General features: G+C 39.4%; 1 long non-coding RNA gene and 1 pseudogene across 2 annotated transcripts in view; one reads left to right on the plus strand and one right to left on the minus strand.

The window, feature by feature from the left end:
* The window catches only part of LOC108532247 (uncharacterized), a 75,399-nt gene that overhangs the window by 40,024 nt on the left and 22,706 nt on the right, over window positions 1-12,669 (minus strand). The gene's annotated exons all lie outside the window — the stretch shown is intronic.
* LOC108532246 (26S protease regulatory subunit 10B pseudogene) lies at window positions 1,954-3,129 on the plus strand (annotated as a pseudogene). Its single transcript, XR_001886390.1, has one exon. The product of XR_001886390.1 is annotated as a 26S protease regulatory subunit 10B pseudogene (transcript).

Below are 12,669 nucleotides of genomic sequence, written 5' to 3' on the forward strand. Positions count from 1 at the left end.
GTTATACCTGATATAAATGACGAATTGATGGGTGCTGACGAGTTGATGGGTGCAGCACACCAACATGGCACAAGTATACATATGTAACAAACCTGCACGTTATGCACATGTACCCTAGAACTTAAAATATAATAAAAATAAATAAATAAATAAAAAATAAAAAATAAAAGAAAGAAAGAAGGGGACTAGCTAACAGATTGTAAGATGGATAATCTTGCAATTATCCATCTTTCTGGGGAAATAAGCCTCAATCTGTTATTTAAGGGAAAAGAAATAGAGATGAGAAGACACACTGTAGGTGGTTGCAGTTATTGTTACTTAACATCTGTTGAACAGAATCCGTTGTATTGCATAGGCCTGCACCCTCCTCTACTTATTCCAGTTACTCCAGTTACTCCCACCAGGTAACAAAGCACTCAACAGCATGGAGAGTGAATGCATTTGTTTTTCTTTATAACGTAGCATATAATTATAGCTTGCCTACCATGACCTAGACACCATCCTGGGGTGGTATATAAAGACAAATGTAACTTAGTCTTTGCTCTCGAAGGGCTCACAAGTCTAGTAGGGGAGACGGACAAGTGGATGGTACAGTAAGTCCTATAATGGAGACAATATTGGAGCACAAAGAAACGGGTACTAAATCTATGTTTGTGGGCACGAAGAAGGCTCCCTTCAAAAAACTATGAAAAGATGAAGACATCCAAAAGAAGGCTCAGCTGATCCTTTCTTGGTCTGCCAAGGGCAGCAGCCTCTCCCAAGCAGGGGCAGCCTCAGCCCATCCTACCACCACATGGAAGAGGAGTGAGAAGAGCCTTCCTCCTAAAGACAGCAATCCATAGACAGGGCTCCTAACCACTGTTTCTTCCACCAAGGCCCAACTCTCCCGCAGCACAATGGGCAACTGGACATCCTGGTTGTTCCGTTGGTGACAAACTTGCCATAGAGCTTCTCTGAAACTAAGCCAGAGAAGACAATGAGCTTTTTCTAGAACTTAGAGGATGCAGCTTGAGTATATGTGATGTTTGGAGAAATAACATTCACCCCATTCACATCTTCAGAAAATGAAGTAGGGGTACAGGGGAGGGTCCCTTCTGGCACCCCATCAGTGTCTCAGCCTCTCCAATTCTCCCCCGATGACCCAGTCCACAAGAGTTCTATCTTTCTGCTATTACTCTTTTTTTTTTTTTAAGACGGAGTCTTGCTCTATCGCCCAAGCTGCTGCAGTGGTGCGATCTCGATTCACTGCAACCTCCACCTCCCAGGTTCAAGTGATTCTCATGCCTCAGCCTCCCAAGTAGCTGAGACCACAGGCTTGTGTCACCACACCTGGCTAATTTTTTGTATTTTTAGTAGAGATGGAGTTTCACTATGTTGGCCAGGCTGGTCTTCAACTCCTGACCTCAGGTGATCTGCCTGCCTCGGCCTCCCAAAGTGCTGGGATTACAGGTGTGAGCCACTGTGCCTGACCTACTCTTTAAATCTGTCTTCTGCAAAGATCAAGACATTTCAAACTTAACTGGGAACATTATCTTTGTTCCCTGACTCTACTTCCCCTTGGGAACTGGAGACCTACCTCTAGCTGGCCAAATTTGGGATGCAGCACTAGGGGAAGAGAGGGTGTGCAAGGGTCCACAGGATAAAAGGAGACTATGCTTTTTAAGAATCTGTTAATATTTCACCCTTCTTATACATACTGCTTTGATTGTCTATCTGTCAGATGAGTTAGTTGCACAGACAAGAATTGCAATTGAAAAAACTCTTAAGAACATGATTGAAAACTGAAAATTGGGGTGGGAGGGGGGTGAGGGATGAGAAATTACTTAATGGGTACAATTTACACTATTCAGGTGATAGCTGCACTAAAAACCAAGACTTCACTACAACACAATACATCCATGTAAAATAGCTGCACTTATATGCTCTAAATCTATCATTTAAAAAGGGAAGCAGCTTCTCATCATGGCGGACCCTAGAGATAAGGTGCTTCAGGACTACCGCAAGAAGCTGCTTGAGCACAAGGAGATCGACGGCCGTCTTAATGAGTTAAGGGAACAATTAAAAGAAGTTACTAAGCAGTATAAAAAGTCTTAAAATGATCTGAAGGCCCTACAAAGTGTTGGGCAGATTGTGGGTGAAGTGCTTAAACAGTTAACTGAAGAAAAATTCATTGTTAAAGCCACAAATGGACCAAGATATGTTGTGGGTTGTCGTCAACAGCTTGACAAAAGTAAGCTGAAGCCAGGAACAGGAGTTGCTGTGGATATGACTACACTAACTATCATGAGATATTTGCCAAGAGAGGTGGATCCACTGGTTTATAACATGTCTCATGAGGACCCCGGGAATGTTTCTTATTCTGAGATTGGAGGGCTATCAGAACAGATCTGGGAATTAAGAGAGGTGATAGAATTACCTCTTACAAAACCAGAGTTATTTCAGTGGGTAGGAATAATGCCTCCAAAAGGCTGTTTGCTACACAGACCACCAGGTATGGGAAAAACACTCTTGGCACAAGCCGTGGCTAGCCAGCTGGACTACAATTTCTTAAAGGTTGTGTCTAGTTCTATTGTAGACAAGTACATTGGTGAAAGTGCTTGTGGTTGATCAGAGAAATGTTTAATTATGCCAGGGACCATCAACCATGCATCATTTTTAGGATGAAATGGATGCTATTGGTGGTTGTCCGTTTTCTGAGGGTACTTCAGCTGACAGAGAGATTCAGAGTACTTTAATGGAGTTACTGAATCAAATGGATGGATCTGATACTCTGCATAGAGTTAAAATGGTCCTACAAACAGACCAGATACACTGGATCCTGCTTTGCTGCATCCAGGAAGATTAGATAGAAAAATATATACTGATTTGCCATATGAACAAGCAAGATTAGACCTACTAAAAATCCATGTAGGTTCCATTACAAAGCATGGTGAAATAGATTATGAAGCAATTGTGAAGCTTTCAGATGACTTTAATGGAGTAGACCTGAGAAATGTTTGTACTGAAGCAGGTATGTTCGCAATTCGTGCTGATCATGATTTTGTAGTACAGGAAGACTTCATGAAAGCAGTCAGAAAAGTGACTGATTCTAATAAGCTAGAGTCTAAATTGGACTACAAACCTATGTAATTTACTGTAAGATTTTTGATAGCTGCATGACAGATGTTGGCTTAACGTAAAATAAAGTTAAAGAAAATAATGTATGTATTGGCAATGATGTCATTAAAAGTATATGAATAAAAATATGTATGAGTAACATCATAAAAATTAGTAATTCAACTTTTAAGATTGATACAGAAGAAATGTGTATGCTTGTTAATGTTGCATTTACTGCAGCAAGTTACAAAAGAAGAGTGTGTTGAAGATTTTCGTATTTGCTGTGTGAGCATTTTGTAAAACACTGAAAGTGGTTTGAGATAGTGGTATAAGAAAGCATTTCTTATGACTTATTTTGTATCATTTGTTTCCTCATCTACAAAGTTGAATAAAATCTGTTTGAGTCAGTTCTCCAAACAAAAAAAAAAACAAAGGAAGTATGCTTACATTTGCCTTTTAGCTCCATAGGTAAAGCCATGTAATATGAACTGATGGAGAAAGAAACATTTTCTAATAACATGTTCTCAAGATTTGCTTACAAAGATGTTTCTCTGTCAAATACGTTCATTCTTGAAAGAAAACAGCTTATGACGCATCTTAAAGAAACTATGCTTACATTTGCCTTTTATTGCTGGATATCTCATCTTGTACCAATAGGTACCAATGAAGAAAGAAACATGCTCTAATACAAGGTTGTCCAACCCATGGCTGGCACATGTGGCCCAGGACAGCTTTAAATGCGGCCCAACACAAATTCATAAATTTTCTTAAAACATTATGAGATTGTTTTGTGCGATTTTTTTTTCTTTTTTAGCTCATCAGCTATCATCAGTGTTCGTGTATTTTGTGTGTGGCCCAAGGCGATTCTTTTTCTTCCAATGCAGCCTTGGGAAGCCAAAAGATTGGACACTCATACAACATATTCTCAAGGTTTGCTTACAAAAATATTGCTCCGTTAGACACTCCCATACACTGAAATAAAACAGCTTATGATGCATTTTTTTAAAATTAAAATTGAAAATTAGGCCCATACTTGAGATACATCATGAGTTAAATAATCTTTCTTTTCTTTTTTTCTTTTTTTTTTTTTGAGACAGAGTTTCTGTCTGTCACCCAGGGTGTACAGGGTGTAGTGCAGTGACACTATTTGCACTCACTGCAACCTCCACCTCCCGGGTTCAAATGATTCTCATGCTTCAGCCTCCTAAGTAGCTGGGACTACGGATGCACACCATCACACCGGCTAATTTTTGTTGTTGTTGTATATTTTGTAGAGACGGAGTTTTGTCATGTTGGCCAGGCTGGTCTCGAACTCCTGGCCTCAAGTGATCCACCCACCTTGGCCTCCCAAAGTGCTGGGATTACAGGTGTGAACCACCACACCCTGCCGTGTTAAATAATCTCTCTTTGTGTGACTTAGGAAACTTAACACCAATTGCCACTGGAAAAAAAAAAAAAGTGTTCCAAAGGCCAAACTGTATTTATATGCGTTGTGTAGATGATTCTGTTAATATACATATCCTGATATAAGTCTGATTTGTGAATTTATAAGTGCATGTACTTATGACTTGCATATCTGCGGTATCAAGAGTTTTGAAACTTTGTTTCTATCCGTTGCTTATATTCCCAGGAATATATAATCCCTTTGCTTTCTAGTCAGTTAAGCAAATTTCCCTAACTTGAACTAATTCAACCTGATTTTCTCTTCTGGGAGTAACTGGCCTATCTTCCACAGATTTTTTTTCTTTTTTTCTTTTTAATAATAGAGACAAGGTCTCACTATGTTGCCCAGACTGGTCTTGAACTCCTGGGCTCAAGCGATCCTCTTGCTCTGGCCTCCCAAAGTGCTGGGATTATAGGCCTGAGCCACTGCACCTGGCCTAGATTTTTCAATGATAAGACAAAAGTCTCTTTTTTTATGTGTGCTTTCTCACAATGATCCTGTTCCACTTTGGAAGCAGTTCTCCAATATATACATCAGTATTTACGGTAGCTGCTGTCACACAACCCACCAAAACAGCTTTCTAAGAAACTACACTTCTTTGCTGGTTCCACCTATTTCCCCAAGTTCTAAATAGTAGGTTGTAGTGCTCCAAGATTCAGTCCTGTGATCTCCTTTTAATCTACTTCTCTATTTATCTAGATGTTCTCATTTCACCCCAAGACTTGAAAGATCTCAAATGTATAACTCCAACCCTGACCTTTACCCTGAACACTTCATACTCATATCTAGCTGCCTATTTGATATCCCTACTTGGACATAATCTTAAACTTAAAATATATAAAATAGAACTCCTGATTCCCTACCCCCACATATAAACATACACACACACACACATATACACAAAACATGTGCCTCCCACAGGATACCTCACCTGAATAAAAGGTAACTCTGTTCACCCAGTGTGTCCAATTTCTCAGGCTGAAAACCAGGAGTTATCATTGGCTTTTCTCTTTCTGTCTTATCCAGTCTATATCCAGGATGCAACCACATTTTGCCCTTATCTCCACCATCATCCTGATCCAGACCACCATCATCTCTCTCCTGGATTATTACAACAGCTATCTAACTGGCCTCCCTGCCTCCACCATGCCTCTTCTACAATCTAGTCCCTAAAAAGCAGTCTGAGTAAGTTCTTAAAATATTAAGTTGGATCAGGTCAGCTCTTTGCTCATAATACTATAATGGCTTCCTATTTCACACAGGATAAAACCCAAAGCCCTAGCCACAATTTACAAGACCACACATCATCCGTCTCTCTTTGATCTTGATGTTCTTGCCTTATCTTTTACCTCATTGCCCCCAATCCCTTCCACTCTCACTTTGATCCAAGTACACTGGCATAACCTCAAACATGGCAGGTAGCTTCCCCAAGACCTTTGCTTTTGCTGTTCTCTGCCTAGGCTGTTCTTCCCTGAGATGACCTCCACTTCATTCAAGTTTCTGCTCAAATGTCACCTTATCAGGAATATGCCTAACCATCTTATTTTTAAAAAGCAAGCCCGCTACCCATTCTTCTTTTATTCCCTTTCCACAGTTTCATTTTTCTGCATATCCCTTGCCACCTGTCATATAGATTTTTGTATTCATCAACTGTCTTTCCATACTTCTCAATACACTCTAAGAAAACAGGGACTTGAGGTGTTTTATTTTACCCTATCCACAGCAACTAGAATAGAGATTGGCACAAGTATTTTAAAGTATTTGTTGAATAAATAAATGAATGGATTTTAGAGACCTCAAAACATTGTGTTCCCTATGGGCTGGCCACATGGTTGCTGGCTATAGCCAGAGGACATTCCGCTGGAATTGCGTTGCTTCAGCCAAAAGAACAAACGATGTCTGGGCATCATGTTGAGTATTGAAAATACATCTGGAAACATTATCCTACCCTGGTACCCAACCCTGGAGTGCCTCACCTAGACTACTACATGTAGCGTTAGCTCTTACATCTCAAGAAAGGTCCAAACAAAAGTAAGTATAAAGATCCAGAAAATGGAGAGGACTGCCAGAATAAAGAGCAGGACATTTCAGGCTGGAGTGACAGAAGATGAAGAATATTATCAAACTCTAGAAAATTAAAATGCTGTGATCAAGCCCAAGGGGAACTTGTATACCAAATCCAGGATCAAAAAAAAAAAAAAAAAAAAATGGAGAGGAACCCTTTAAAACTTGAAAGATTGTGTGGTGGATGGAAAATGCATGGCACAATTGAACAACTGAGTCTAAACCCAAGATCTGTCTGTATGCGTGACCTTGGACAAGCTACCAAACCACTAGAAACCAGTACCTGTATGTAAAATTCTGATAATGTACCTGCATCACAAGTCTGTTATGGAGACAGTGTACATACAAAGCACACAGCAAACGTTTTTTCTCTTTCTGTGATGAGAAAAATATTGGGATAAATAAAAGGAAGTTCTAAAGCAGAAGGCAAGCTTAGGAAAGTTTTGTTATAGGATGGGGAAAGAATCAGATGAATTAATAGAGGCAGAAAATATATATTATATTCTTTCTGCATTTTACAATCTTCAAACTGTTTTCACTGACATAATCTCCTTTGACCTTCACAAACTATCTTGTGAAGTGAGAAAGGTAAGTAAATTGAAACCCGTTTTACAGATGAGGAAACTGAGGATGGGGATTTTTTTTTAAGTCCCCTTAAAACAAGTTCCATGATCTTCCCACCAATCCGGAGGGCCTCTTCATAGAATTGAAGTAACTTCTCAGAAAAGCTTAGTCACTTAGGAAAGAGCCTCTGTGGGTGATTAACAAAGATGTCTGAGGAGTCAGACCGTAAGTAGATCACGAACCACCAAGATCTTTCTCGGCACACCTCTTAGACCTGTTATGAAAAGATTCAACTGGATGAGCCCTGGGTCTGACTCTCTGGAGCAAGTCTCTCAGTCCTCTGCTTGCTTTCCTTAAGTGGGCATGAATGCAGTCCATCAGTGAGGCGTGCCCATGGCGATTTTCTTTCTGCCTCTGGTTTTTGAAAAGCATCTAGTTATGCATTCCCGAGGGTGGAGGGCAGACTGGGGAAGCCTGGGTCTTCAGTCACAATAATACCAGTTACCAGAAACAGCTAAACCAAATTTATAACATATGTTTCCATAGCCTCAAATATCCACTATTTGTCCCATGACCTTCTCTCTTTAAACAAATGCCAAACAAGGAGATTCAATTATTCAGTCAGTCTAAAAGGAATCGGTGTATGCTGAAACCCAGTGCTGAGTTTATATAATTTTACACTATGGGTCACACTGAAAGCTTTATGCAAGCTTGTAGCTGCAGCCAAGAAAGATTCCTACCTTTCTTTATTGTTAAATTATAATCTAGGTAGAATTAATCCTCAAAGGAGAAAGCTAATTACATCACACCAGTTTTGAAATGAAAACAACAGAGAAATAGCATTCATTCATCCATTCAATAAATATTTATTGTGTTCTTTTGAAGTGGTAGGCACCATACAAGGTATCCGAAATACAAAATGGAAAAGAAATAGTTCTTGGTCTCAGGAGTTCAGGGCTTTGTGTACAGATAGACACTGAACAGTCTGAGTCATTTAAAACACAATGTGATAAATATTATAACGGAAAGAATTACAAGGTGCAGTGGGAATCCAGGCTGCATAATTCCTAAGTGTTGCTAGGAGAAATCACTTCAGCAATTTGGATGACCAACTCAACCTAATGTGCCTGGGACTCTCCTTATTTTACCACTGATGCTCCCATGCCTGGGAAATCCCTTAGCAAACCAGGATTGTTGGTCATCCTACCTGCAATGCTAAACAAAACAAAACAAAAAAAGTTATGTTTCTGTCTGCAAAAGACCACGTTCATTCCCAGAGGCACATGGGATCACAATGACTTCATTAGAATAAGAATTCAGTAGTTGATGGAAAAACGAATCTTTCATGGCTCTGCCAGACACAAAGGAAGAGTCAGCCTGATGTGTTAGACAGAACCCGTACATGGTTTCCCTGTCATTGTGTGGTCTTGGGATAGCTATTTCCCCTCTACGAGAATGTGTCTGTTTACCTGTAAAACTACACTAAATATTGTATTAGTCAGGATAAGTCAGGTTATGCTACTGAATCTTACTGGCTATAAAATTAAGTTTATTTGCCTTGCAGGTCAGCTGGGGTGTGCTGCTCATCTCACTCTAGGAGCTCAGCAGACAGAGCAGCCACCATCTCAAACACTGTCTGTCCCCAGGGCAGAGGAAAAAAAAAAAAATTCTTCCTGCCTCAGGTAATGGTTTTCTCTTCATCCACCAGCAATCCCTAAACCAACATGACATGGCTGTAGGCTTTTTTGTTGCAGCAGCATAACCTGGCCTATTCTGACTGATGGGGATACCTTAAAGTGCAGATGTGAGACTTAGAGGAAGAGAGTGAAGAATGTTTGGTACCCCCTTAAGGGCTGATATGAATGTTTGAAAACACGCTCGTGAACACTTACCTGTCATCTAAGATTATTCATATAAAAACTATCTTGTTTAGGCTTGTTGAGGTGGCTCACATCTGTAATCCTAGCACTTTGGGAGACTGAGGTAGGCAGATTGCTTGAGGCCAGGAGTTCAAGACCAGCCTGTCCAACATGGCAAGACCCTGTCTCTACTAAAAATACAAAAATTAGCTGGGTACAGTGACAGGTGTCTGTAATCCCAGCTACTCCTGCCAAGGCAGGAGAATCACTTGAACCTGGGAGACAGAGGTTGCAGTGAGCCAAGATCGTACCACTGTACTCCAGCCTGGACAACAGAGGGAGACTCTGTCTCAAAAACAAAACAAAACAAAACAAAAACCTACCTTGTTTAAAAATCAACTTAGTGTTGAGGTTAGGGTTAAGCTGCTAAGGAGTCAGCATTCCTGGTTTGACCTTTCCACAGACTAAGGTTTTCATAAAGAATCACCTTTTCCACTGCTAAACACTGTAGCCTTGGTCCCACCCAGTTATTCTTCAGACAAATAATGAGCAGCTGATCCCAGGGCCAGAAAGTGCAGTTGGCAAAGTGATGCCCTTCCCTGCTACCAAAAAAACAACTCCATAATACACCATTCTCATGTTTTAAAAATGGACTTTTAAAAGCCCCTGGATCATTTGGAACATATTTCCCATGAGTTTTAAAACATTTTAACTCTTCCCCTCCATCTCATCATGAGCTTCCCGCTGGTGCTAAAGATAGTCATAAACAAACTCTGTGGTCTGTCTCTCAAAAAAGAAACATATGCAAATTCCAATTATCATCACTTTTTTCTGAGAGTGGAAGAGCTCTGCTTCCTAGAGTGTAATGTTCATTTGCAAATTGCCTTTTGACAGGCGAAAATGGCACATTTGAACTAATGGCCTCTCCTTTTTAGAAACCATTCAAAAGAATTGGGTCTATAGATGTAACATCTGATTACAGAGTGAGTAGCAAGAAGGGGATTTCACCAGGGATCATTGAGCAAGAGTCTCAACATGGCTGAACTTTTTTTACAACTGAAGTCATCCGTTAAACTCTGATGAACATGTGCATAACACATTTCCTGTGTAATCGAGACATCAAAAATTTCTGCCCTGTTAGTTAAGTGAAATGAAATGTTTCTCTTAAGTCTGATGAATAAATAAGTTCTTTTTTAAAAAAAAATCCAAAAAAGTTTAATTCTGTTTAGGTGATTCCTGTTATGAACTTGCTTAAAAATGAGTTGTCTGTCCTACAGCATTTTATAGTGAATGATTTCCTCCTCTGATCAACACAGCAATTACTCAGCTGTATTCTTATATATTAAAGCACATTCTCTAGAGTTCAATTTTCGTTAGTTTCACTCCTGATGACATTGGGAATTAAATTTCAGCATAATCTCTTGAGGATTCATGGACAGGAAATTGTCCAACAACAAAACTCCAGGGAGGTAGTAAGAGACCAGCTTGCATCTGAAGTTGAAGATGTCAGATCATGGGAGCCTAGGAACAAGCATAGAGGAAGGGACTCTTGGGGATAGCAGAAGAGTCTCCCAGGCAGCACTCAGCTAGGGAAATAATTACCTTTTCCTACCAAAATCCTTAGTGGGTTATTAAGTCCCGCCTTTGTTCATGGGCAGAGGGCCTTCACAGACTCCAGGCAGTGGGGATTCTAGAGGAGACGTTTTACAGATGGTATCCTCAGAACTCACTCCAAGTATGGGGGACTACAGAACCACATTGCCTGCACTGCACAAAACAGAAACAGAAAAGGAATTCAAATTTCCCAACCCAGGAGCCTAAGATCCCTAAGGTTCCATGAAGAGGTTTAAGGGAAACAGAAACTATACTTAAGATTCTCCCCAAAATCTCATTCACCTGGAGGTTTTGACTTGTTTCGGGGAGTGTGGGGGTTTTAAAAAAAAAAAAGAAAGATGACAACAATTCACACCAAAAAACAAATAGCAACACACAAAAAAACTCACAGCTGCATTCAAATGGGAAAGCCAATACTGTTTTAGGAGGAAAGAGGACAAAGGCCACAAACCAACATCTGCCTGCTTGCTATCTGGTACATCACCAAGGTGACAGCAGCTGGGTACAAATCAGCTGCTCTTTCTCTTTTGCCAGCCACAAAGCTGCTCACTGTGGCTAGCCTGAGCTGGTCAGAACACACTCATGTGTGATCTAACACACACTAAACATTTAATAAGCAAATCTGCACACATCTCTAGGAGTCCCATGCAAAGAAAAGACTCCCAAAGAGAGATCAGTCCCAAGAGCTCAAAAATTCAAGATTTTACCAAAAGGTACCCTGTTACCTCCTGAATTGCCAACTGCTTCTTAAAATTTTACTGCAAAAGGGAAATCATGACAAGAATTCTTAGGGTGGTGGGAGAGAAAAAGCTACTTTTCCTAGTCATTAGTACAATGTGCCTTATTAATTAGGTATCTTTATATACATTAGAAAAAGTACTTAACTTGTACGTTCCCATGAAATGAATTCTGAGTATAGCAGCATCATGTTAGATCTGTTCAGATATAAATTTTTACAGCTATATAAAAGAGCCTATGTGTAATTTTTTGCCATTTTTAAACATGATTTTTTCAGAAGAAAAATAAAGATTACACTACATGTGATTTACATGTAATGATTATGCCAATAATTATGGTCTTTAACATACTTCTTATTCATTAAGAAGTATGTTAAGATGGGGGTACCCAAGATCTTATATTAGGACTTTCTGTCCTGAATTTTGATTGAGCAAAATCTGGAAAATGTGAAAGGATATTTAGATTTTTATATATTCTCTGAATATATATTCTCTGAAATGTGATTTCCCGAGATTCTTCCATTTGACCCTCTTGCAATAATTTTGAATGAGATCTCCCAACTCACTTCCAAGAATACTTTTTACAGATATCGTTAGGCCTTCATTAGAAAGCTATTTTCCCCCTATTGGTACATTTGGTTACCTCATTTTGCTGTTTGCTTCAGATTATGAATGCTCACAAGGATGTCTGTAGAATCATTTGCTGAGTCATTTCCTCAAATCATATTCCATTATATCAGTTAACATATAGTTTTAAATGCACATATTGCAACTATCTGTAACCAAATCATCTGAAGGCTTCATAAATTTTTAACAAAGTTTGTCCATTTTTAATGAAAGTTACTAGTAATGCTTTACTAAGCAGTGCAATGAATTTTTTATTTTCAATCCTTGTGCCCCATTTTGGAGTTGAGGGGGTTGTTGGTAATAAATGTATGATGTATACTTTAAAAAATCTTATTCCCTTACTTCTTGATTCCTTCAAGAAGTGTTTCTCAAAGGCCTGTGATGTATGAGTTACTCTACTAGGTCCTGGAATTAATCAGCAAATGAGACAGCCATACTGTCTAACCAAACATGAAATTCACATCTGGAATTACACAACTACTCTCAAAATTAATTATTTAATTGAAAGTGTGGTAAATGATGCAAGAGAGAAATATAAGATATTAGAAGAGCATCTACCAGGGGACATGACCCTGTCTGAAATTCATGGAAGGCTGCTCTGAGGATGTGTTGTAGAAATTGAGAGCCACAGAAGGATGAGTTAAAGCTAACTAGGCAAAAATAT

The sequence above is a fragment of the Rhinopithecus bieti genome, unplaced genomic scaffold (genome assembly GCF_001698545.2).
Source record: "Rhinopithecus bieti isolate Rb0 unplaced genomic scaffold, ASM169854v2 scaffold_9919, whole genome shotgun sequence".
NCBI lineage: Eukaryota > Metazoa > Chordata > Mammalia > Primates > Cercopithecidae > Rhinopithecus > Rhinopithecus bieti.